At 38.9% G+C, this 25,406-nt stretch overlaps 1 protein-coding gene and 1 long non-coding RNA gene across 14 annotated transcripts in view; one reads left to right on the top strand and one right to left on the bottom strand.

Moving 5' to 3' along the window:
• CDK14 (cyclin dependent kinase 14) overlaps window positions 1-25,406 on the top strand; it is a 566,062-nt gene that overhangs the window by 269,190 nt on the left and 271,466 nt on the right. The gene's annotated exons all lie outside the window — the stretch shown is intronic.
• Window positions 21,776-25,406, bottom strand: part of LOC140697434 (uncharacterized) — a 42,791-nt gene continuing 39,160 nt past the window's right edge. The window contains exon 5 of the long non-coding RNA XR_012074518.1: window positions 21,776-21,860. This is a non-coding gene — a long non-coding RNA (uncharacterized lncRNA). The remainder of the gene's footprint in view (window positions 21,861-25,406) is intronic.

Here is a 25,406-nt window from a genome sequence, read left to right as displayed (position 1 = left end):
CAGATGTCACAGGTATTCTGCTGCTGAAAGATGTGTGCACCATTTTGTATAGTCAGGATTATAGCTGGAGGATTTCAGGTCTTTACTCTTAAGTAATCCTCTTATCTCATTTGAATCTGCAATCCTCCAAACCAAAGACACTTAGCTTTTTTCAGCTAATCTCTTCTTCTCATAGAATTTTATACTCTTTTCATATTTTTCTTGTCTGGTTAGTTCAGAACTCTTAAAGCTATTTTGATGTAATACACTGTATCTTTCATACCTCTGTCTGTGTGTGGCTGTAACACTAAAGTCTTACTCATGACAGTTATGCTGACTGAGTTTCTAGCTATGTCTGCCTGAGATACTCATCTGGTTGTTGAAAAATTTCCTGACCAAACAGTGACCATGAATCATACTTAGTAAGGGAAGGTAAAGAAGTAGTGTCCTTTTAGAGTTCAGATATTTGAGGTATCTTCTGACATTTATTTGTATTGTGTATAAATGTCTTGTCCTAAAAGTGGCAGGGTGAGTTTGAATTACGACTAAAGGCTTTTCACAAAAGATTCATTATGAAGAGCAATTTTGAGATGAGGTCATTAGGATTGACTTGCCTCTTTCTCTCAGCTTCCACAGTAAATTCTGTTGGCTCCACCTGCAGAACAGACCTGGCATCTGACAGCTTCTCACCACCTCCTTGGCTGCCATTACTTTAGCTCGAGCTCTACTGTTAAATAGCCTCTTGATGGTTTTTTTCTTGGTTTGTTTGGGATTTTTTTGCTTCCACATTACCCCCACTCCTGTCCATAGTCTGTCTTCCACACAGTACTTGGAAAGATCCCAAAACATAAATCAGAGAGTTAATGTACCACTGTCAACCCTCCAGTAGCTTTAATAAGAATAGATAAATCCAGATTCTTTACCTATATGTCCTAGATCCTGACTTCTCTCCATCCTCATGTCTGATCAGGAGCCTTAGCCAGAATGTCCTCCTTGTTATTCCTTGACCTGAGGTTCTACCTCAGGACCTTTGAACTTACGGTGCCTCTTCCTGCAGCTCTCTGCCCTGTAATGTTAGCATGCCCCTCACATCAAAGATTGCCTCCTCAGAGGCATATGCAGGGAGTATATCTGATCACCCTTTCTGATTTAAACTCCTTCCCTGTCGCCTCCTCCCCCACTATACCCTAGTCCCCAGCACTCTTTGGTCTCTTACTGATTAATTTTTATTCGTAGTTCTCACCAATAGCTGACATTGTCCTGTATATTTGTTTGTTTATTGTTACAAGTTCATTACTGTAACCACATCACCTAGAATAGTTCCTGCCACAAGTAAGTGTTCAGTAACACTTGTAATACAACGTACTGAATGAGTGAATGAACGATTGAATGAATGAATGAATGGCTTTCTCACTAGAATGAAAGTCCAATATATGTGAGGGCTGTGCCTGAGTTACAGCTGCATCCCCAGTGCTTGACACATAGCAAACACTCAGAAAATATTGATTGAGTGAATGATGGACTGATCTGAGTTCAAGTCTCTGTGAGGCATTTCAATTCCTGGTTTGAAATTCCCTTGACTTACTGCCAGTACCCTTCCTCCCCACCTCCCTTGCTGCTTGCACCCCTTGCCAGTGATGAAGTAGCTGTAGGGAGTCTTTTGTAAGCTACACATAAGAGAGTCTGATTGAAACACTTGTCAGTGGGCCCTCAGCTGACTGATTTAGTTTTCCCTTGTACTTTATGTTATATAAAACAAGAAATAAAATTATGAAATAAAGAAATAAAAATGGTGTAGCACAAGGCTGAGAATCAAATGGAATACTTGAAATTATTGGAGAGCTTGAGCTTGCTGAAGTAACTTGTTATCTTCAGCATGGAATGTGCTTTAGACATTGCCATTTATAGTTTTTTTTTTTTTTTGGAAAGTTACTTTACATACAGAGTAATTTATAGTAAAAGATTTAGTATTTAATATGAGTGCTTAAAATATATACCTGGACATCCCTTAAATAAGTTTGAATTTTTGAAATATCACCTCAGATGAAAAAAAAAATGTGTTGCTAAGTATTGAAGTATCATTGAGGGTAGAAACAGCCCTTATGTTTAAACAGTGCTCTATGGTACCTTAAGCACTGTCCTCTACTTTATCTTAAGCAGATGTGGGCCTGAGATCAGATCTGGTAAAAATACTTTAGCTTCAGAATGTAGGTCATGAAGAGGAACTTCTGTGAAAGGCTTTGAAGAAGTTCTTTTAGAGGATGGCACTCAGAGTAGTGGGCTACTCTCTCTAGGGCAGTCAGTGGAGATGAGAAGGGTCACATGGATTTGGACTTGGTGAACTTTCTAGAGCTGTTGGTGGCACCTGCATGGTCTCTTCTGATGCTTGGAGCCATCTGCTTCCCATCCCTCCAGCCCTCACCTTTCTGTCCACCATGTCGGCTCTCCACTCTCGACTCTGCCCTGGTCTTATCTCTGGAGACCGTGAGTCACAGTCATTAGGCCTGGGTGATTGTTCAGCTTCTTCAGTTCCACTACTCTCTGTTTCACAGGCTGGTTTCATTTCAGATCTCAGTCATGTTCTAAAATTTGTGAAGCCATTAGTCAAACTGGCCATGACATTGCACCGTGTAAGGGCTCTGAGCTGCGATTCGCCAGCATTCCACAATCAGAATCCCTGGGGGGGACTGGGAGCATGGTTCCACACAGAGTCCATGACACACACACACCCCAGCTGTGCTGAATCAGAATCTTTGCAGCTTAGGAACAGGGATCTCGTCCGTTAAGTTTTGATGTTTGAAACTTCTGTTCTGGCGGCAGAACAAGAATTGTAAGGGATACATAGTCTCATAGTCTCTGCCTTCAAGATACTTGTATATAGTTAGCAAATGAAAATGAACAGGAATGGCGTAATTAGACAGTGTAATGGGGTTGACTTTGTTTATTTGACTGAGGTGAATAGAGGGAAGTCTAGATAAGACAGCGTGGGTTGGGTGTCCTTGATGTATTCGTGGATTAGGGAGTGTGGTTAGAAAAGTACCAGACAGTCTGACTAGTAAAGCGAGACTTATTTTAGTGTAGAACTCATTAGTTTGACTTCCAAGCATATAATGTTAAGTCCTCCCCCCTACTTGTCTCCCAAAGCCAGTAAGATTTTTCAAGAAGGACTTAAAAATAGACGCAGTCACTTGGTTAAATTTGTTTTGGTTGTGAAAACAAACAACTCTTTATAAATTTATAAATTTAAGTTGCATCTCCTTTCAAATTCCTTAAGGATGTGAACGTTGGATCTTGCACAGTAGTTCTCATGACCTTAACAATTTAAAACCGTTGAGACTACTGTTTTACCCAGTTGCTTTGTTATGAACTATTCAGGTGGTGATCGAAAGACCCTTTGGTGGTGATGAGGCCAATTACTAGCTGTTGGTGCTTTTTCTCTTACAGTCTTATGGTCAAAAAGATCGGTGGCTTTCTAAAATTTATTGTAAGGGCTTTTATAAGTAAATAATCTGAAAATAAGGTGGAATTAATTAGAGGTTATTATATTTCTACTTTGCATCTCTCATTTGGCATATGTAATTGATATATTTTACTAGAAATTACTTTGAAAAACCTATTAATTAACAATACTGTTAGGTTTCTCTGAAAACGAAGCCTTGGTTATCACATAGATTTTGTTTATTAAAACAATAGGACTATGTCTGACTATAGATTGACTTGTTTGAAGATTAGTAAAAAGCAGGTGAGCCTGGAAGCTCAAGTGTAGAAGCTGAGGCAGAGGGAGAGGTCAGGTAAAGTAGGACCTTGTGTGTAAAAAGCTGTGCTTTTGTTATGAGTGGAATGGGAAGCCATTGGGGTAACTGGGAAGAAACTGAAGGTTTTGTTTGTTTGTTTACAGGTAAGTGGTATAACCTGATTTAAGTTTTAAAAGACTACTTTGCCTTTGTACTTTTAGTAGACCAGGAGGAAAGATGTTGGTAGTTTAACTTAGGGTAATAGTATGGAGATGGAGAAAGTGAACGGAGTCTGGATATATTTTTGGTGGTACCACTAATAGAGCTAACTGCTGGACTGATCCAAAGGATAAGAGTAAACTAGGAATCAAGGCCAACTCCTGGGCTTCACTTGCTTAGCATTGACTGAAATGTGATACATTGTTAGAATGACGGGTTTGGAGACAGATCTGGAGGAAATCAAGGATTCATCAGTCACCCAATTTGAGATGTCTAGTTAGCAGCTGGACGTATAAGGCTAGTGCTCAAGGAGACACCCAGGCCCCAGGGAAAAACTGGAGATTTATTAGTGAAGGGATGGTCTTTAAAGCCACAGAAATTGATGAATCACCTACCGAGTGAATTTAGATAGAGAAGAAGGCTCAGGACAGAGCCCAGTGTTAAGAAGTCAGCCAGGGAAGAATGAAGAAGCAAAGGTGACAGAAGAGGGTTAGGGGCACAAGATAAACAGAATAAAAACATGGAAGTAGGCAGTAGTCAATTTTGTCGTATTTTTTTTTAAGAGACAGAAATTGACTAAAAATAATGAAAGAGATGGATGCCATATTATATTGTGGATCAGAGGAGTCAACAAGGAGTAGATTTCTGAAAAGTAACTGAGAAACGGTTAAGGGTTGTTAAGTGGCAGGGGTGGGATGAAGAACTTGAAAACAAGGAGGAACTTTTGTAGATGATGCTAGGCTATGTTTGATGGGAATGATCTAGTAGAAAGAGAAGTGTAAGTTATAAGACAGAACAGACACTTGCTGGAAGGCAGTCAAAGAAGAGGTGATTCATGTTGCTCTCAGCAGGAGCAATGGATGGCAGAGACTTTGAATATAGATGCATCTCTTATGCGGAAGACTCTATACAAGACAATCTACAAAGTCCAAACTTGTTAACAACAAAGTGCTGTATACATGTGAGATGAAACTATCACACTGCAAGTACTTCCCCTATTACTGCTTGCTCTCCTTAACTTCTCCTCCTGCCTCTTTCCTCTTTCTCACCTCCTACTGAGTCACATACAGTAACATAGTACTAGTACAGTACTGAGTGTGTGTGTGTGTGTGTGTGTAGTGTTTCTCCAACCATGATCAGCAAATAGACTGTTCACCTCTTTTGGATTGCAGACTCTTGAGTCAACCTTTCCGCATCAGGAAAATACAAAATTGTAAAAATTAGCACACATTTCAGGGGTTTCTTGGACACCTGGTGCTTTCCTGTGGTCCTTAGATGGACTCTGTTCTTGAGTTTAATGAAATAACGGAGCCTTTCTCCTTCAGTCCTATGGACTGCAGAGCAATGATTATTCCTGGGCACTGTGACCAAGTGCAGGGTTTATGTGAGAGAGTCTCTAAGCCGTGGAGAGTTTGTTTTTGGTTGTGCTGTACTAATACTACATATATATTTATTAACAGAGGTACTGGGGATTGAACCCAAGACCTTGTGGATGCTAAGCATGCAGTCTACCACTGAGCTATTCCACCCCTCACCTTACAATATTTTTTAGTAATATTTACAAATGAAATAAAATTCTAGGCTTCAGAATGATGAGCTTAGTATGTTAGAACATGGTATCAAAATCTTTACAGATTACACAGAGGGAGCTACAGATGGGCCAACCGCCTCTCTCCAATCAAAGACCCCATCTTTCTGCTGCTCTCTGGGTTTGTAGTCAAAGGTTGGATGCGTAGAGGAGAAAGATGTGTTGGCCCAGAGCCTTAGAGATGGATTTGGAAGCCCAGAGAACTTGTCCTTCTTTGACTTTTGCTCCTGGGTTCTGGCTTTTTGTTCCTACTTACCTCACTCAGGGCAGTTGGGCAGACAGAGTCAGAGGGATGTGTGGACACCATCTCTGGGTGGAAGATGTGCCTGGCTTTTGCTGGATGAATGGTAGATTTCCAGATTTTCAAAACATTAGAGTCAGAAAGCAAATCGAACATCTTTTAGTGTAGTGATTTTCAAGCCTGAGGTAGGTTGCATGTCAAAATTGTGGTGGGGAGAAGAAAGCATGTGTTGTCTGGAAAAACATGTGTGGTGTGCCTGGTGTTTCCATACTACAAATTACAGAACATAATACTGATTAGAATTCTCCTGGCTGTGGCAGATATGCTGGCAAATCAAGTGAGTAATTTGTAGTAATTTTGGATGAAAAAATGTTGAGATTTGGTCCTCAACATTCATTTAAGAAGTGAGGAAATGAATCAAGTCCCAGAGGTGAACTGGCTTACCCTCGGTTGCATAGCTGATAGTGGAGAATGGAAACTCTGGCTCGGTCTCCCAAATTCTAACCTCGTACTTTTTCCTGCTATGCTTATCCCCTTGCCTCCCTACAAAGAGGTTCATTAGTGATAATGAACTTGCTGTTCCAGTGTGGTGGAATCCACAGCAAGATAGCTTTCTAGTAACAAAAGGTTGTAAGCAGGGAAGCCCATTTGTTTACTTCCTCCCACCCCATCTGTTCTCTTTCCGTAGAACGCAGTGTTCTACTTGCTGTGGCGCATTTCTCAAGATTCAGAAATCAATGGCAGATTTGTGTCTCAGGAGTCTTAGAAAGGTCTTGTAGAAACCTTACATGTTACGTATAAGGAGCAAACACAGTCATCTTTCAGACTTCTTCCAGACAGCTTCCATGATCGTGTGCTTACTTTCACTTAGCTGGTACAAACCACTGGTTTTACTGAAATATAATTTATTACAGACAGTAGAGCTTAATTCAGAATCAAAGTGAAATATGTTACTTAGCGCTTGTGGATAGTGAATTTTTGCCCTTTTTGAAATTGTTTCCTAGCATTATGGTGATTTTTCATCCCTCCTTTCTGTATCGGCGCAGAGGTTTGTTTCTGGGACATTCAGTTCAGTGCAGCCAACAGTTATTGTGTGCCTACTGTAGACAACTGGAAAGCTATAAAAAGAATGAAGGGTGAGAATTAGGCCGACTGTCATTTAAACTTTAGGATAGATGGATGAGAGGCTGGAAATAACTTGTTTCAGAGGACAGGCTACATCTGTTTTCCTGCTAAGAAGGACTGACTGTCTTATTACTGTGTCACTATCACTGGAAGCTGTCAACCTTTCAAGCTAAGATGTTCTTTTCTCCTATCTTGCCTAGTCTAGCAACATCCTATCTTGCTTTCAAAGCCCCGTTTTCTTTTAAATGAGTGAGAAAGATAGTGGGTGCAGTTATCCCACCGGGGAGATTGGCAGAGTGATTTTCAAGAACCAAGGGATGAATGAAACTGAAGTCTTACTTGTCATTTGAACTGTAGAATTTGGAGTTTATGATCTTTAAAAATAAGAATAGAAGAAGGCTTTTAGTTTTCTTTAAAGTCTTCTAGTGATTTGCCAAAAGTATCCAACAGAACAATTAAAACAGGACACTCTCCTAAAATTAATTATAGACACCTTTTGATATGTTAAGACGTAGGAAGGCAGGGAGATCAGGAATTCAGATAATTCCTGGTCTTTTAACTGTGGTTTCTCCCATTACCTTGCTTTGTTGGGGCAGAGCTGGTGGGTGGGGAATTGGAAACAATATAGTAATTTGTGGCCTGAGATCGGGGTAGGACAGTGCAGAAGCTCTGAAGAGTTGTATGAATTCAAACTGAGTTAGACCCCTTAACAAATGGATTCTCATATATTGAAGAACTACAACTGATCTCCACTGAAAGGTTTAACGAAAACTGTAGAAATTCTAAACGATTTTCCTTTCCTTTTTTATTGACATGTCTGTTTAAATTAAAATGCAAGTGAATAAAGAGACGATAGAAGACAGTACACACACACACACACACACACACAGACATACAGAGAAAAAAAGATGGGAAAGCACCAAATTGTGGTTTTCTGCCAACTGGGATTATGGTAGACCTCTTTGCTTTTTACTTTCTGAAATTGTTAAAAAAATTTTTTTGCAGTGAATACAGTTTACTTTCATAATCAGAATAAAACATGTTATTCCTTCTTAAAAAATAAAAGGCACTACAGAGGATCTTTAGGGTAGTGGAACTATTCTATGTGATACTGTAATGGTGGACACATTTGTCAAAACCCATAGAATGTGCAACACAGAGAGCGAACATGATCTATGGACTTTTATTAATACTAGTGATCAATAGTACTTCAGATGTAAAGAATGTAGCACACTAATGCAAGCTGTTAACCACAGGAGAAATTGTGGGAAGTAGAGGGAGCAGAAAGGGTCTGTGGGAACCCTGTGAACATTCTGCTCATTTTTTCGGTAAACCTAAAAACTACTCTGAAAAATAAAGTCTGTTATCTAAAAATGAAAGTCTGATGGAGTATTGTTAAATGTTTGTGGTAACTGAACATTCTGCTTAGTTGCCTCTGTTATGGAATGTCTTATAGTAGCACTTAGTGATGGTGTTTTCATGGTACATTTGTAGTTATCAGCTTTCCCCATTGGGACAGAGGGAGCTGGAAGGATCCGAAGATGGATTGTGGTTAATTGAGGGTACTTCTTATCCCTGTGGTAGATCCAGACACCTGCTTAGGGAAAGGAGGAAACTAATTTTTATGGCATGGCCCCCCGCTCCAGGCTGGGTACTGTTCTAGGTGTTTCCCATGTCCTCAGGTAGCCTTTGTAGTGTTCTCATGGTATAGATATTATTATCCTCATGTTGTAGACAAAGAAGAGCTTGAGCAAAGTCACAAGCTAGTAGAGACCAGAGCCAAATTCAGATCTACGTGACCCTATGTTCTTTTGACTTATGATAGTGCTAATTCTTATATGTACTAGCCAAATCTAGCACCTTTTGTTATATATTTTCTTATCGGTGCCATTGTGATCCGATAAAACTATCATCTGATGTTTTGGCAATAATATTAGGTATCTGACTTCATTTTCTTTATTCTTGTCTAATGATTCCCACAAGTACTTAGTGAATGTGGGACTCATGTGAAGGCTTTGTGAAGAACTTGAAAGAAGGCAGCTTAAGGCGAAACATGTTCACTTGGCTGAGTTGCTGTGCAGATCTTTCTCAGGAAAACCAGTCTTACTGCTGGTGTTGCTTTAATTAGAGAGATTTTCCACAGTGATGGTAGTTTTCTCACTTGGTTTTATTGGGACCAGTGTATAGTTACTGTACTGCAAGGAGTGCTCTGCTATTAATTACTTAGTTTGCTTGTTTTAAGTAGATGAGAGAAATTGTAATAGCTCCTTAAATGTACACATTCTTCACCAAGAATAGGAGCTACTGATATTTGCTTAGAGGTCATATGAATTTGATATAAGCCCAAAATTGACACCAAATAATGCTGTTTCCCTTTCGGCTCTGATATTTTGGCTCACTAGTCATTAATCTCAGTCCTTTTTTTTCCTTCAAAAAGTACATACTTACAGTTTAATGTAAGTCATATATACTTGTCATACACACATGCAAGTTTCAATTTTAAAAGTAGTGATTTATGTTGATATTTTAAGATTAATTTTGTGGCTTTCTCAGAAAATTTATTAATGATGTGATTATTTTATTCTCTAAAGTTAATTGATGGTGACTTTCTTAAGCCCCTGGGAATTAACTATATCTGGGTAGGTTGACCTCATATATATAGGAGATGTTTGTATAGTTCTGAATTTTAAGCATAATCCTTGTTAGGAAAAACAACACATCTAAACATATTCCTGAATGAACAGCATCCTGGATGTGAACATGACCGAAGGTCTGTTCTCCTGAGTGCTAGAATGGTGATGGGGGACTTTTAGACTCAGATCTGAGGTGATGCTGCCTGAGGCAGAGACCCAGGTCCCTGAAAGTGAAGAGAGCTCCCCTGTGCCTGAGAGGGTCAGGGGCAGCCTCTTAGGAACTTTATGGTCTGGAAGCCAAAGCCCACCTCATGAATAGAGGGAGAAAAATCCTTGTGAAGGCACGGTACAGGGAGATCCAGTAGCCTGGAGAGAATTAGGATGGCTCCTGTAGTATTTCAGGTAGTGAAGTTTTTGACTATGATGTGTAGAGGATGGTGTAATTTTTACTGAACTATATCTGATTGCCAATCTTCTGTTGTTATGGCATCCTGAAAGCTTTCAGTCAAGAAAAGGTAAGAGTTTCCATCTTCTTTTCAAAGAGCTACCAAGTTATGATTTGGGTTTTGTAGTTTAAAATGTAATGGGTTCCCCCCTCCCCCCCCAAAAAATTCCCATTGAGCCTTGGAGGGCCTTTAGCAAAAGGCATATAGCAGAGCAACAGAGCAATGCCAGGCTCTGCATGTTCAGGCAGAAGGATTTTGAAAAATTAGAAAAGCACTTTAATTTCTAATTGCGTGGGCAGTAATACTGAAGCTTGGAGGCAGTTGGCCTGTGGAAGTGTAGTGAAGATTGGGTATTAGGAGAGGTGAGTTCAAAATCTGCTTTTGATAAACCATGAACTTGGCCAAGGGATTTAACTTCCCAGGAGCTCTAGCTTTAGTCTACAAAATGAGGGATTTGGTCTGAATAATCTGAAAGCTCCCTTTCAGCTGGTGTTCATCTAAAACAGTGGAAAGATCACCGGTCTTAAGTTAGGAGGCAAGGATTCTCAGTTTCTGTGCTGGGATTTGGTCTCTCTAAAATGAGGGATGAAGCCTAATTATCTTCTTAGAAATTCTAGATAAAAGATGCTTTATTTTCTGGCTTGTGTTTAAATTTCATATGCACAAATTTTCAAAGAGATGGTAGGAATGATGCTCGGGTTTCATTTCTAGGCTCCAAGTTGTGGTTCACATGATCTTAACCCTCTCTGAAGTCTACACATGAGGGATGAGAAAGTCTCAGTGCCATTTAGGTGTCTGGTTGGATGTTATTGGTGGCAGATCACAGAAGACCTTCACTCCAATGGTTTAAATGAAAAGGAAATATATTATCTCACAGAGCCAGAAGTCCAGAGGAAGGGTGGGACCCTGATGCCTTGTTATAACCACACCCCCTCCCGCATTTCTGTGCAGCTCTCTCCTTAGTTTGTTCTAAGACTACATGCCTTAGGTCAGTCACAGATGGCAGCCTGTGGCTAAATGCTCTCTTGTTCTTGCCCAGTGATGAAAGAGAGAGAAACTCAAGCGTGGAAGTCCTTTATTTTTGTCCTTAGTGCTTATCAAACTCTAACAAACTTTTGAAACACCTTTCCTGCTTTCTTCTCCCTTTTCCTTTTGGTTGTCTCCCCCCACCAGAATAGAAGCATCATGAGGGCAGGATTTTTGTTTATTTTCATCTTGTGCTTGCTGCTGTGTCTCCAGTGCCTCTCCTATGGTTGTTACTCAGTAAACATTTACAGAATGAATGAATGAATGAATGTTCTCATAACATTTTATAAGCAAGTATTGCATTACTTACATCTCTGTGTTCTAAAGCCACATTTTCTACATTTTTGAATGTATTTAAATGATAGAAATTACTTTAAATCTAGTTAAATATCTCTTGACGTTGGTGTTTTTCTCCCACTTGTTTTAAAGGTTTCGTTATATTCTTCATCCTTCAAAATCATTAAATGGAAACATTATTTTCTAGGTGAAATTTCCATCAGCAAGCTGAGTAATCTCCTTATTTGAATTCCTTTTCTAATCTATTTTTCTTCAAATAAAAAGTGGTAATTTAAAACTAGCAGGAAAAAGTATGTCTAATTTCAGATGTATGACATGTAGGCAAGTGAAAATTGTTTTTGTAGCTCTCTTTTCTGGTGCCACTCATTTGAACACATTCCCAACAAACCTACTCATAAGACTTGTTGTAGCAAATTATATTATTTATTTGACAAGCAATAGGCACCGCTCAGTGCTAACCTTCTATTAGACATGTACATTTTCATTTCAGGCAGTAAAATACATATATGAATTTTTCTGAAAAAATAAAAAGAGAATTGTTTTTCTCCCCTTGGTGACACTGTTATGTCACTGAGCTAGGATGGCGGTGAGAATCTGGTTCTATCCATTAACAGCTGTTCTGTCAAGTTGTTGCTAGAATAGGTAGGTAGTTTTATGTGAAAGGAATCCCTCTTTTCAGATGGCAGTCTGTTCTGTCTGTTCCTGCTGGACAAATCTTCTAGAAGTGCAGGTCCTGTTTCACCCCCTTCTTTTTTGTACACAATAATATACAAATGTTATGGGGACCCAAACCTTTGTCTCTAACCTGTCCCTATGACTTCCCTGCAGACACTTTGTTTTCCAGCCAAAATAAACTGCATAATATTTCCTCATTTATGACTCTTGTTCTTTCCCTGCATTCTAGTTCCTTGAGCTTAGAATGTCCCATCTTCTTACAGCACATCTGTAGGCTCTTCTAGAGTAGTCATCTGATACCTGTTTTACGTGATTCCACACTTGACTCCAGTTGGGAGTTAGCATTCCTTCCTCTTCAGTGCCTCAGCATTTCAGTTGTTCAGTTATTTCTCTTTCCTGGCACTTAGGCAGATCTGTGTAGCAAAGTCATGTGTGTGTCTCTTCTCACCCACTTGAGTACAGAAGTTTTACTTAAAGTGGGGATCTAGGTACGATTCTTCTTGGAGGTGCCACAGTCTGTGCTGTTGCTGAACATTCTCTAGAATATTCCAAGACTGTTGACAGAAGGCCATCTCGGTGCCGAAAGTAGCTCACCTGCATGTTTCCATCAAACTGAGCAGTGCCTCAGGTGCTGGAAAGGAACAGAGAAATCTATTTATTTATGGAGGTAGCAGAAAAAAGAGGACAAAGACACAAGCACATCCATTGCCCAGACTCCTATGCCATGATAGTTTAGGACTCTGATCTGGGCAGGGAGTAGGTATGGCCAGCTGTATGTGTGATCAGTCATCACCTGGTTGTAGAGCCATTGCTTGCCTTGGTTTTTATGAGGTGATTCATTGGAAAAGAAATGAGCATTGTCTGAATAACCAAAATGGTACCCAGCAGTTTCATGTTGGGGCCCAACCTCTAGATAGACCCGTTCCTGCCACTTCTCCCTCTTCTCCCCCCTTGGCCTTTGTCAGGAGCAGTTTTCCTTCTGGCTGGCCCATGTTCCAAAAGGTGTTGTATGTGACTGGAGAAGGAGCAAACAGACCCTTATCTCTCATTACTTTCTTTTCTTCTAAGACTCCATCAGAGATTTTTGGGGGAAGAGTTGGAAGAGGTGGCAGCAAGGATACTTACTTATTTTTGGTTCAGTTGCTGTATCTTACTTAAAGAAGCAGAGCTAGTGATTGTACTTATCAAAATGTTTCTTTAGGCAGGTCATACCAAGCAATATGGAGTTGCTCTTGGATGCTTGTCTACTCCACAGCTGACCTACGTGTAGTATGATTTTGGCTTGTGTTGTTGGAGGAATAAAATCTTAAAAGGTCTCCCAAAACCTACAGTACCTTTCCACACCTTACAGGGTTAGATAATCACAACAGATTATAGGCATTCAATAAATGTTAGTTGAAGAAATGAGTGAATAAGTAGTTCGTTAAAGAGAAGTCCGCCTAAGAAGAAAGTAGAGAACAAAAAGAATTTGGAAGTATTTTTTCATTAATTTTTTATTAACTACAATTATAATATAAAATAATAAATGATCTAGTTAAAAATTTAAATAAAGAATATGAGACAAAAGTAAACCACCACTCCACCCTCACTTCATCCCCTGACCCCAGTGTGATTCAGCACAGGTAACCTCCCTTCATAGCTTCCGGAGTATTTCCACCCTCTCCACTTCCCTTTTAAATACAGACTACTTTCAATTTGATGTTTTTTCCCACTAAATATTTCTTAGACATTTCTATATTAGTACTTTTATTAGACTTATTGCATTATTTTTAATGGCCATATAATTTTTTGTTGTATGAATGTGCCATATTTTATGTAACCAGAACACAATGGGCAGTTTGGATTGTTTTAAAATTTTCACTGTTTATTAAGAATATTGAAGTGAACATTCTTATTAACTTTGTTTATTTTTATATCTCTGTCTATAAATTCCTAGGAAAAATGGTGGTTCAGAGCTATGAGAAATATTTTAATTTTTAATAGATGTTGGCCAATCTCCCTTCCCACCTCAATAACATCTGGCTTCAAATAGTGTATGAGTGTATTTATTTCCTTACAGCCTTGTCAATATGAAATACTGTTTGGGTTTATTTGCTCTGAGTTTCATGCTTTAGGTTTCCTCCCTGGTAACTACCCTCCTTCCCATTCAGTCCTTTTTGTCTGTGCATTGGGGTGGGGGCTGCCAGGCCAGCGCAAGTGTTTCCTGTAGTCTCTTAGACTTTAAACTCTGCAGTTTTATGGGTAGAATCCTGGCATAATGGTTTGGGAACCACAGACCTGGCTCTTGGCCCCAGCTTGGCCATGGACTTGCTATTGCTAATTTGAATAAGTCCATTTTGTTTCTTCATTTCTCATTTTCCTCAGATGTAAGTATCAGACGTTTAATGCCTACCTGACATCTTTTCTCAGTCCCTGAGAATGAATTGGAGAAAAAGGGCTAGAGAGGGGAAGTGACATACCAAACTGTATGGCTTTTGACAGCATCTCTAGGCCGCAGTATTCTGTCTGAAAAAGTGAATCAGTTGGACTGAATGTTCTCCAAGATTTGTTTAGATTTCAGTCAATGAACCTCTATTCAAAACAATATTTAAAAAAAAAAGTCCTATGCTAGTAACCCCAATGGGTTCCTATTCCACCTAGTGAGTCTCATTGGGGATTTGAGATGAACAGTTTGAAATGGATATAACTTCATTTCAGCCTATTCTTGTTTGATAGGAATTGTGATTTTCCTGTAGTAACAACTCCTTCCTGTTCTCCTTCTAGTCCCCTTTCTTATTCTTTTGTTGGCTTGTGGGACTCATAAAACTCACTTTGAGTTGGCCACTTCCAGTTTCCTCACAATTGTTACTTTAGCTCATGCGATCAGAGTGATGTTAGACTTTTACACATGAAACTCAAGTATTTATTCAGGATCACAAACCTAGAGGTCCATAAAATAACGGCTGAAAGAGCCTCTGTGACTAGGGGAACGAGGAGGACCAGGGACTATAGCAGTGATGTCTTGTGGGAGAGACGAATTGTGTAGCTCCAGACACACAACTTTTACCCACATCTGTTCTTTCTAGAAGAGCCAAAGGTGTGCATTTTATGTGAAATCCTGTGATTTTTATATACTTCATAAATTTCTAAAACATTGCACAGGCCAAACAAGCCAAGTCTGTGGGTTGGATCTGACTTCACATATGGTTGAGAACATCTTCCTTTTCTCATTGATACTACCTTACTGTTTGTCAGCTTACCTCATGCTGGGTAAAATGTTAGGGTATAATTTTAGTTTCTGACAAAAGCTTTCAGAAATAAATTACAGTTTCAAACAATCCTTTTGCCATCTTTCCATAATCTGAAATATGAATAGAAATAAAAGAATACCTTTTTAAGTTATAGCAATATAACAGCATTTCACCTACTTGTGAAAACTCCTAATGACATCCTTATAAGATGTTTCTTTGCTTCTTTCTAAAGTCAGTGAAATGTGTAGCCTCAGTGTTGTTGGTGAGTTATTACAAAACTGAAAATGGATTTATTTTGATCAGCATATCCAGGCTGAACTAAACACATTGTAGTAAGATAACCAATCCACAGCAGAGAGCGATACTAGGAATTATGCTGCTTGTGGTGATTTATGGAAGATTATTTAAGGATTTTGTTTTTCTCATTCATGCATGCATTACTCAAGCTGCACTTAATAGGCATCTTCTGTAAACTCAGCACTGAATTGAGTGCTGTGAGCACAGCAGGAGCAAGAACCGATCATGATTGAGTGGGGGATATAGACAGATGGAGGTGGGTCATCAGGTAATTATGACACTGGGATAGGACAACCCCCAGTGCTGAGGGACTGACAAGATGCTTCTAACTTGAGCCTTGGAGGTCAGCAGAGACTTCCAAGGAAATGATAGCTAAGTTAAGATCTGAAGAGATGGTAGGAGTGTCTGAGACTTAGAGGGAGAGGGAAGAGAAGAGACAACATCCCAGAGAGGTCTGGGAGGACATGGTGAATGGAGATCTGCAAGAAGCCCTGTATGGCTGGTGTTTATAGGATAGCTGGGAGTTGGAGGAGCTGAGTCTCTGGATGAAACCCTGTTATGCGGGTCCTTGTGAGCCCTATTAAGAAGCTGTTGAAAGGTTTAAAGAAGAGAAGTGACTTGATCAGATAAAGGCAATTTTAAAAAGTCAGTTTGAACAGCAATTCCCTTCTAGCTCTCTTCTTATTACTTTCTTTTGAAACGTCTTTATTACAGGTGGTGATGCTGCAGGTGAAGCTTTGTGCAGATATGTCTGTAATGTCTGATGTCCTAGTCTTCTTAGCTTAGGTTTTTCTGCCCTCTGCACATGGAAAGATATGAAGATAAAGGGAAACCATGATCACAGCAAAATACTGGGAATGAAGATAAGAAAAATCAAGACAAGAAGAGAGCAGATACTGCTTATTTTGATTACAGAAACAGAATCCTCCTGTATCAGGAGTCAGGAGACCAGGGTTGGAATCCTGTGGTCAAACTTCTGTATGTTAGTTTCCTCAGCTGTCAAATGAAGAGTTAGAGTTAGATACTGTTGATGATGACACTTGGCTTTGACATCCTCTGAGGACTATTTCAGCTGTGCATCATGGCCCAGTCACCCTGTGTTAAATCAGAGATGTATTTAATGCACTAAGATGTTACATATGTGTGCATGTATATGCATGTGTGAATGGTGTATATGAAACAAGATGAAATTTTATTAAAAAGGGAAATGTGGGTCAATAGGAGGTAGAACCCATTTGAGAGAATGACAGTAATGCTATTGATAGGTGGATGTTTGCCATAGTTCTCAGGAGTTGCCTTCATGTATGGAAAGGCAGGTTGTATGAGCGGGAATTGTTGTCAGTACCGGTCGTAAGTGTGCCTTGCAGAGACATTAAAAACAAACAAACAAACAGAAAAGCCCTCAACTGTCACAACATTTGAGGCTCAAAGTGTCAGGAGCCAGACAGTTTCCTCCCTCGTTTCTCTGGTTGGCAGTGGTGGAGATAGAGGTACACATTTCCTAGAAAGTTTGAGCCCATAGTACTGTTTTTCTTCCTCCTTTGTCATTCTCTTGAATGGCTTTTTTTTTTTTTAACTACAGTAACAGTCTGAAGTTACCTTGATAATTTAGAAACATTAAATATACAATGTACAACTTGTCTTTTCCTTGACTCATATAGTTATCACAGTAGATGAATGTTTTATCTTAAGCAATTGTGTGATACGTTGCATGAAATCTAGCACTTCTAAGATGTTCCCAGTTTCTGACAAGTAGGTAGTAACTTAAAAAAAAGATGAGACTAATAGAAATTTTAAAAGTTACTATTTTTGTACTGAAGTGACTTCTCTAGTGTAGAAGAGGCTTAGAACGTTCTTTTCAGAAAAGATTGGGAGGAACCTCTCCCCAAACTCCTTAAATAGCATTTTGCCCATGTGACTTTGCATAAACAGTTTTATTATCATCATAGGATTCTGAACATTGAACACTTGAGCTGTCACCCTCGTCTTTATAGGTATGTCTGTTTTCCTCCCTTGCTTTTGTGTGTTTCCAAATATAGAAAAGTCTCCTTCAAATGCTGCCAGAGCCAAGAGAATGTGAAGCAGAAGAGAGGTGAGAGCATCAGAGATAATGGGGGTTTGTCAGTCCTGCTGGCCAGACTGTTGGAAGGCAACCCCTGACTGCATCCTCAATGCTTTTCTTACTAAAAACCTTGTAAAACTTCTGAACATTTCAGTGGTGCTGGAGCGAACCAGGCGTTGTGTCACTAGCAGCTGAACATCAAGACACTGAGCAGGAGTTAAGTGCTGGAGGGAGGAGGGCAAGGTGGGACTCATATTAGCAACCTTCCCAGAAGTGGCAAAGCTCACTTGGCTGAGATGAACTTGGGGTCCCACCAGGGCCACCGCTGATTACAGGCAGCATGGAGGATTTCAAGGCATTGTCCAGGCCTAGGGACAGTCGGCTGTATTTTTTCATGGGGAGAGGAGTGAAGATGATGTGACTGCCTGAAGGTTGACTGTGTGAAACACGGTGCTCTGGGGCTGTGCACTTTCCACTGAGTTATGCTCTGATTTGTAATTTTTATAGCTTTGACTTTGTTATTCAGTCAAATGAAGTGGTATTAAGTTTGAAATTTCAGTTCAGAGGACATTCAAGGATAGGAATGAACCGTAACCAAGATTCATATTCATTTTTTGTAGTCTTTCACTTCTCTTCCTTCTTTGCTCATAATCTGTTTACAGTATCCCCATATCTGCTGATGGTGTCTGTTTATCAAAGCACAGATTCTGAGGCAGATCTTACTGCAAGCATTTTACATAAGACTTTAACTGTTACGGATTGACAAGGCCAGATTGAAAAGGCTGTTTAACCATGACCTTATCAACACTTCATTCATATTGAAAATACGAGCTCACATTTTTGGGGTTTTTGAAATGAACAGGAAAAAACCGGCACACCTCAAAATATCATCAAATTTTCAGAATGCAGAGTTCTCTCTGCCTTCTAGTACACGACTTTATATCTTTCAGTGAAATCTATCTGAATGGCTGAGTACATGTATGTGCACGTGACAGAAAGAGAGACAGAGACAGAGACAGAGAGAAGTAGATACTAGGTAAATGAACAGATCGTCTTGTTTCTATTGATTTGCTTGTGGAACAGTGAGTAGATTGCAGTGTAACTAAGTGCGTGCACACACACACACACACACACACCACACTATGAATGTGTTACTTATACCTATATATCAAAACCATAACATAACAGTGATTTTCAAATTTTAGGATTTGTAAGAATTGAATAGAAAGCTTGGTTGAAATATAGAATACAAGTTTCATGGGAACAGCAGTTTGTGTTTCCCCTGTGCTTAGTAATTGGTACATAGCAGTTGTTAAATATTTGTTGAATGATTCTTGGGTCCCATTCCCATTCAGTTTGGGTTTGGTAGGTTTGGGATAGGACCTAATGCATTAGCATTGGTATCAGGCACACAAGTTGACTTTGATGTAGGTGGTTGAAGGACCATACTTTGAGAAACACCTGTGACTGCGGAGGTGGAGGGGGTAGAATCTCCTGTGTTTGGAAATATGCTGCAGAATTACCATGCTTTGTGGAGGAGTCTGACAGTGCCCCACCCCTTAACTGGTATCTTGCAAAGTCAAGTGTTCTATGTGCAGACCATTAGGCACTGAAACTTGCAGCCATGGGAAGGAATAAATTTTCTAACTTTAGATTTGTCTTTAGTTTTGTAAAAGAATGCAATAACAGCTATTCACATACTTTCATGCAAGGAGAGATTGTTTAAGTGTAGTCAAACAGAGATCGCTCTTCTGATATAAACGTTTATTCTTCTTAACCAGAAGACGTGAGGTGCTTGGTGCCACACCGCATATCTTTTATTATTATTATTTATTATTATTATTATTATTATTATTATTATTATTATTATTACTACTACTACTACTACTACTACGTACTTTGTAGTATTCTTACTGACTGTACATGCAACCCACTGTAAGAAAGTGCAAAATAGTGTAAGTAAATTGCCTAATAGATTTTATTATTATTTATTTTTGAAGGGGCAGGTAATTAGGTTTATTTTTAATGGAGGTACTGGGAATGGAACCCAGGACCTCGTTCATGCTTAGTACACACTCTACCACTAAGCTATTCCATCCTCCTGCCTAACAGCTTTTAAACCTAGTTTTTGTAGCCAGACAAAAAAATTTCTTCTGTTACCAACTCTTCTAGTTAACCTTCAGCTTGTAAATTGTCTCTTTCCTGCCTAAAGACAGTACATGGACCATAACCTCTACACCTGCAGTCCCGTTGCCTGGCAAGATTTGTTTCTGCTGAAGTTACTAGCAAGATGTTTACATTTGAGAAGAACCACGGCTTGCATTCATGTACTAGTGACATGTGCGACGTGTGTGGACCTTTCCAGTGACAAATAGGGACAAGATTAGTTAGAGTGTGGAAAGGCATCTAGTGGGTCATTTACAGGTTCAACTGGGAGTAATCAGAGACAAAACTAGGACTCCTTTGCAGTGAGTGAATTAATCTTAATGCAGGGAAGTAACCACATGACACAGTTTCAACATTTTGGATTAACGAGTGATATGAGTGCAAATGAGAGGCTGATACAGGGCCTGCATTGTTCCAGGGTAAGAAGAGAGACCCCTACAATGCAAGGATTTGCACTAATTCCTTAGTGAGGAGGGGTTAGTAGTGAAGGATAACACTGTAGTTATAATAACTCATTGTAGCTGTATCATAGTTGGACATTAATTGTGTAGTTAAACGTTGGTATGTCTTCTACAGTGTTTAGTTCTCTTTAGCCAATCCACTGTAATAAAGAACTTTTCCAGGTATCTCTTTTATTTTAAAAGAAACATATCTTTATCATAAATAACTCAGATGCTGTAGAAAAGTACTTATTTCTATATCCTTCCCCTCAGCTATAACTATAGTTTATGAACAGATTCTTCTGTTTTTTTTTTTCTTCACGCAGACTCAATTCTTGGCCATTTTTTGGCTGATTAATTGGTTTGAATATTAACAGTGGTAAAAGTAACAATGCATGTGTGAAAATGTTAAAATTGTTTTGAACCAGGTAAACTCTATTAGGTTGAAGCACTGGAAATTGCTATGTTCATAGGTCAAAAATGTCAAATATTGGCAGTTTCATAGGGTTAAGCTATACTGTTAGAAGAATTTGTTCTTTGAGTGATTTAGTGAGCAGTTGATGTGGTCGTGTGAGGCTGCAGGGTGGAAACTGCCCCCAGCTGACTGCTCTTTGCCAGTAGTCAAGTGGTGGGTACACAGGCATTGATGGCGGAGGGAATGGTTGAGGCTGTAATTTCCAGTATTGTGTCGTTGGGGAAATTCAGAGGGGAGCAGAGTAGGAGGAATATACAGTGGGATTGAAGTTCTGTCCATCCCCACATAGAAAAACTCAGCTAAGGAGCAAATAAAAACAGTAGACTTTTTGATGGATAGAAAACAACTTACGTGATATTTGTGAAGTATTCCTAACCTGTTGTATTGTCTTCAAACAGTTGGACAACAAGCATGGTGAACAAAAAACATGTCTCTATATCCAAAATGTGATTTTTAGCTCAGTTAAGTTTATATGATATCACATTTGTTTTACCGTTGTGTTTTGGGTTAGCTATGTCCTCTTCCCTGTAACAGTGTTCATCTTTTGTACGTATGTGTGTAAAAATAGAAAAAGCAAAAATGGAGTCAAAGATACAATTCAGTTTTTTAATCTGATTCTCTCACCTTTTCACTTAGAAGTGTGTGTGTGTGTGTGTGTGTGTGTGTGTGTGCGCGAGTGCACACGCACTTGTGCATTTCTTACCAGATTAGATCTCATTAAGAGGGAGGTCCAGAATGGAGTAGAACTGTATCTTTCTCCTCACATGTAGCTGCAGTAAGCAACGTGCCTTCCAGAATCATGTACACCTTAACGTGGAGCTGCACATAAGTTTTCGGGGTGTACACGAGTTCCTTTCTCTGTCTAGATCACCTACTCAGCACAGACACAGTTAAACAAGCACTCTTGTCTTTTCTCTTTGTGTATTTTTTGTTTGTTGTTTGCCCTCAAGTTTTTTCCATTCAGGAAATTTTTACTATGAAAATATCCAGAATCCACTGATAAGTAAGTGAGAGAGAACTTCTCATTGAAAGTAAGGAAAGACAGAAAGTATACTGTTTCTAGTATAAAGTGAATTTCAGCGCCCAGAGAGCTGTCAAGCTGTGGGCTTGAAGAAAAAAGTTTATGTCTCACATGGTTGTAGCTTGAAATATGGTTGGCTCCTTGAATTTAATAGGTAATAATCTTTGTCTTCTACAAAAGTCAGATAGACCCTTCAGTCCACTCCACTGAAAAAGAACACATAAAAAAGATGAGAGGAAAATGTGAATGTACTAATTCTTTCCAGAGACTAAGGAAAGGATGGGTTGTGTTTACTTGTGATCGCTCCTTTCCTACCAATGGGATATCAAATAATGACCTAGAAGACTAGTTGAAATAGTAACGGAGGGTTTTGTTCATCTTTTCCTTATTAACATTGCTTTTTAAAATAACCACTGCAGTGAGAATGTGATAAGTGAACATACTCTGAATTTTTCTATACCTCAAAATTTATTTTAATCATGATGAGATTGGCATTCTGGGTGAAATTTATCTCTTCCAACTCTGAGTGGAAACCTAGGCTGTTTATTCTGAAAGTGGGAGGTCAAGTTTTCGATATGGCTGAAGAGTGGGTATCTGAATCCTGCTGCCAAGCAAAAGGAGGACCCCTGTGTCTTCCTGTCCTACTGGGACGTTGTCAGAGGCAGTTATCTTGATGAGCAACAGTGTTTGTCTGTTTTTGTCTTGTTTCGACATCACAGCCCCAAAACTGTTGTTAGAATTTTGCCCTCAGCCTTAATTACAAGTCTTTTACGTCATGTACAATTGTACCTTTTCAAGCCTCACTGGTAAAATGAATTTTAAATGTTTGCCATATGTTTGCTTAAAGCTTGTGGGGAAACCAAGCATGCTGGAATTACTAACACTCGTGTTACAGGACTTGTTTTGTATATAAACGATAAGAAAATAACATGTGGTATATTTGAGATATTATTAGGATTACATGGGGTATTATTTTGACAGTGTTTGTCTTGAAAACGGACACACATTGGCTCTGGGACATGTAGGTGTTAATCACTGGACTGACTTGGCAGCCCAGGAGACTCCCTTGCTTTGGTAACAGCAGGAATGACAGTACCTGGCACCGTGCTCGGAGGAGAGGCTGCTGCGTTGGCAGCCTCCAGGTTAGTCAGGTCTGTCACTTAGCCTGATGCTGGTAGAGATCGTGGAGGGTTTTCTGCCCTTCAGTGCCATTTTTCTGCCATCAGCTTTGAAATTAGTAGCTCAGCCTTTTCTGAATACGAATTCATTATGTTAATCTCAAAAGAAAAAGGGCTTGCTATCAGATACAGATATTGGTAGTTATTTAACTAGTAGTGTGTTTTGAAATGTGGAGTAAGATATATTAGAAATCTAAAATGTGTAATAATTCAGAGAATGAAATTTGGAGGTTTTGAGTCTTCATGTAGAAATGGTCAAAAATATCACATAAAAAATGACATGACTCTTTTCTATAATATTGATCACCGTCAGGAAACAGTATTTTTTCCCCAGGATAAATAGCAGCAGAGACTTGAAATTGTAGAAAAACCCAGTGGAAAATGATGGGCGTGAAGACGTTACTTTGAGAAATGAGAAACCAGTTAGATCTAAATGGTGAGAGAAGAAAGGTGGTAATGGAGAAAAAGTTAAAAAAAAAATCCAAGGCAGAGGGTTCATGCTTGTTGTTATAAATCTCTTTTTAAAGAGGTAATCTTGCAATATTATTGAGTATCAAGGGTTCAGGTTTGGTCCAGGCCACCAGTGCCAGTAACTAATTTCTCAATAAATATTTGATGAATAAATGAACAATTACAAGTTCCTGAAAGAACACATGCAAACCGTTTCTTTTTTCTCTTCAGGTTGTATACCAAAACCCCAAATTGAAGACATAGTGTTATTTAAGTAATTAACAATGATAGAAGAAGCTTCTGTTCTTTGAGTATTCTGCCTGAATGGTCATTGGTGTAGGGGAAAATAATTCTATTTATTTCTGATCTTATTGAAAAAGAAGAGTTTATCCTTTAATTAACACATGTTCTTATATAAAATGCTCAAATTTATTTAATAAAGGTTTTGATTATTTGATAAAATGGATTACTTTCTTGCTACATTATTTTGCTATATATTTTATCCATCTTTTATGGTTCTTTTATTCTTACATGAAGTTAGAAAGATCTAAATCCACTTATTATTTAATTAATAAATACTGTCTTGTAATTATGTTCATGTCTTTTTACCCTGACATTCTATTTTCCACAATTCATTATAGGGAGAAAATTCCACAGAAATATTTTTTGAAAGGGGCCTGGTTATGTTCTTTGTGGTATTAATTATAAAGCTGAAATCTTAACTAGTTTATTTATTTATTTTTTTGAGATAAGCTGTGTTACAGTGCGTCTGATTGGGTGGGGGTTGTTGCTTTCCTTTTTTTTTAATCCAAAGGAAAGGGAAAGAATGGAATTTGAGAGGCAGAAGCAGTGGCGCCTTGCCCAGATCTTGAAATTGGCAGCATTATTAGCTGGTCTTCTCTGGGTTTTGGAGGGGCCTTGGGCCTTGTGTTGAAAATGAGTGTCATCTGTCACCAGACTGAGGTCTGGGGCTAGTACTGGTCTCATAGTAAAAGGAAGAGTAGATCAAACTTAAGAAGAACTTCTAGATGACAACAGGCCCTTTTCTCATTCAAGAAATAGATGGACCCCTGACATATATAGCTAATGGAGAACCTAAATGAATGACATTCAGTAAATTTATTGAGTTGCTACTATGTATCAGACCTTGATCTAGGATGGAGGGTTTGGAGGACAATGAATGATGGCCTCTTCCCACTCATGCTCCTGCCAAATTAATAAATCCAACAGAGAGAGCAAATGAAAACATACATGATTCACACCTTCAAGAGCATTAGGAGACAGCAACAAGCTTGTGATTGCAGAAAGTGATGCAAGGGAAGCTTAAGAGGTTTTAGAGACTATGAAAAAGAGTACAGGGGCATGGACGAATTAGATGGAGCACGGACAAAATCGTAACAGAAGGAGAAACCTGGGACTCCATGTAGTTCACAGCACTTGACTACAAGAAAGGAAATCAAAAGTGAGTGGGACTGGAACTGGCAGCTGTTGGGTAACATTGCTTCTGGGAATAAGTCAGACCTATAGGGAAAGGAGGTACACTTTGAAGACATGACAATGAAAGGAAAGAAAGAAAGAAAGAAAAGGAAAAAATAAAGCATCTTTTAGAAATGAAAAATAAGCTAGACACCCTAAACCCTTTCCCTTTCTTCCACAAGCACCATCCACAAAAACTGTAAAGGAAAGAGAAGAACTGATGGAAGAGAGGGCTCTCAAGAAACCCAGTTTATTGAATGAATAGGAATAGAACAAAGTAGCCACCATCTATAAAACTGAAAGTACGAATCACTGCATTTCAGCTGATAAAAATTCCTTTTCAAAAAATCAATTCCAAAATTAAAACTATACACAACGCTTTAATCTAAATTAAAAAGTTTTTCACTCTTGGGTATATGAAACAAACAGACAAACAAAAACACCTGGAGTTGGGAACACAAAAGAGGAGAAACGGACAAACACCAAAATGAAATGAAAAGAGAGTTAATTAAACTCCTGGGCAGTACAGAAGAAAAGGAAAAATCAAATCAGAAATGAATACTAAATTACAAGGTGCCTAAGGGAAAAATGGATTCAAATAATAGGTGACCTAATGTATTAATATTTACATTAAATATAAATGGTCTA

The sequence above is a fragment of the Vicugna pacos genome, chromosome 7 (assembly GCF_048564905.1).
Source record: "Vicugna pacos chromosome 7, VicPac4, whole genome shotgun sequence".
Lineage (NCBI taxonomy): Eukaryota > Metazoa > Chordata > Mammalia > Artiodactyla > Camelidae > Vicugna > Vicugna pacos.
Note: the sequence above shows the minus strand (reverse complement) of the source record. Positions and strands in the feature narration are given on the sequence as shown.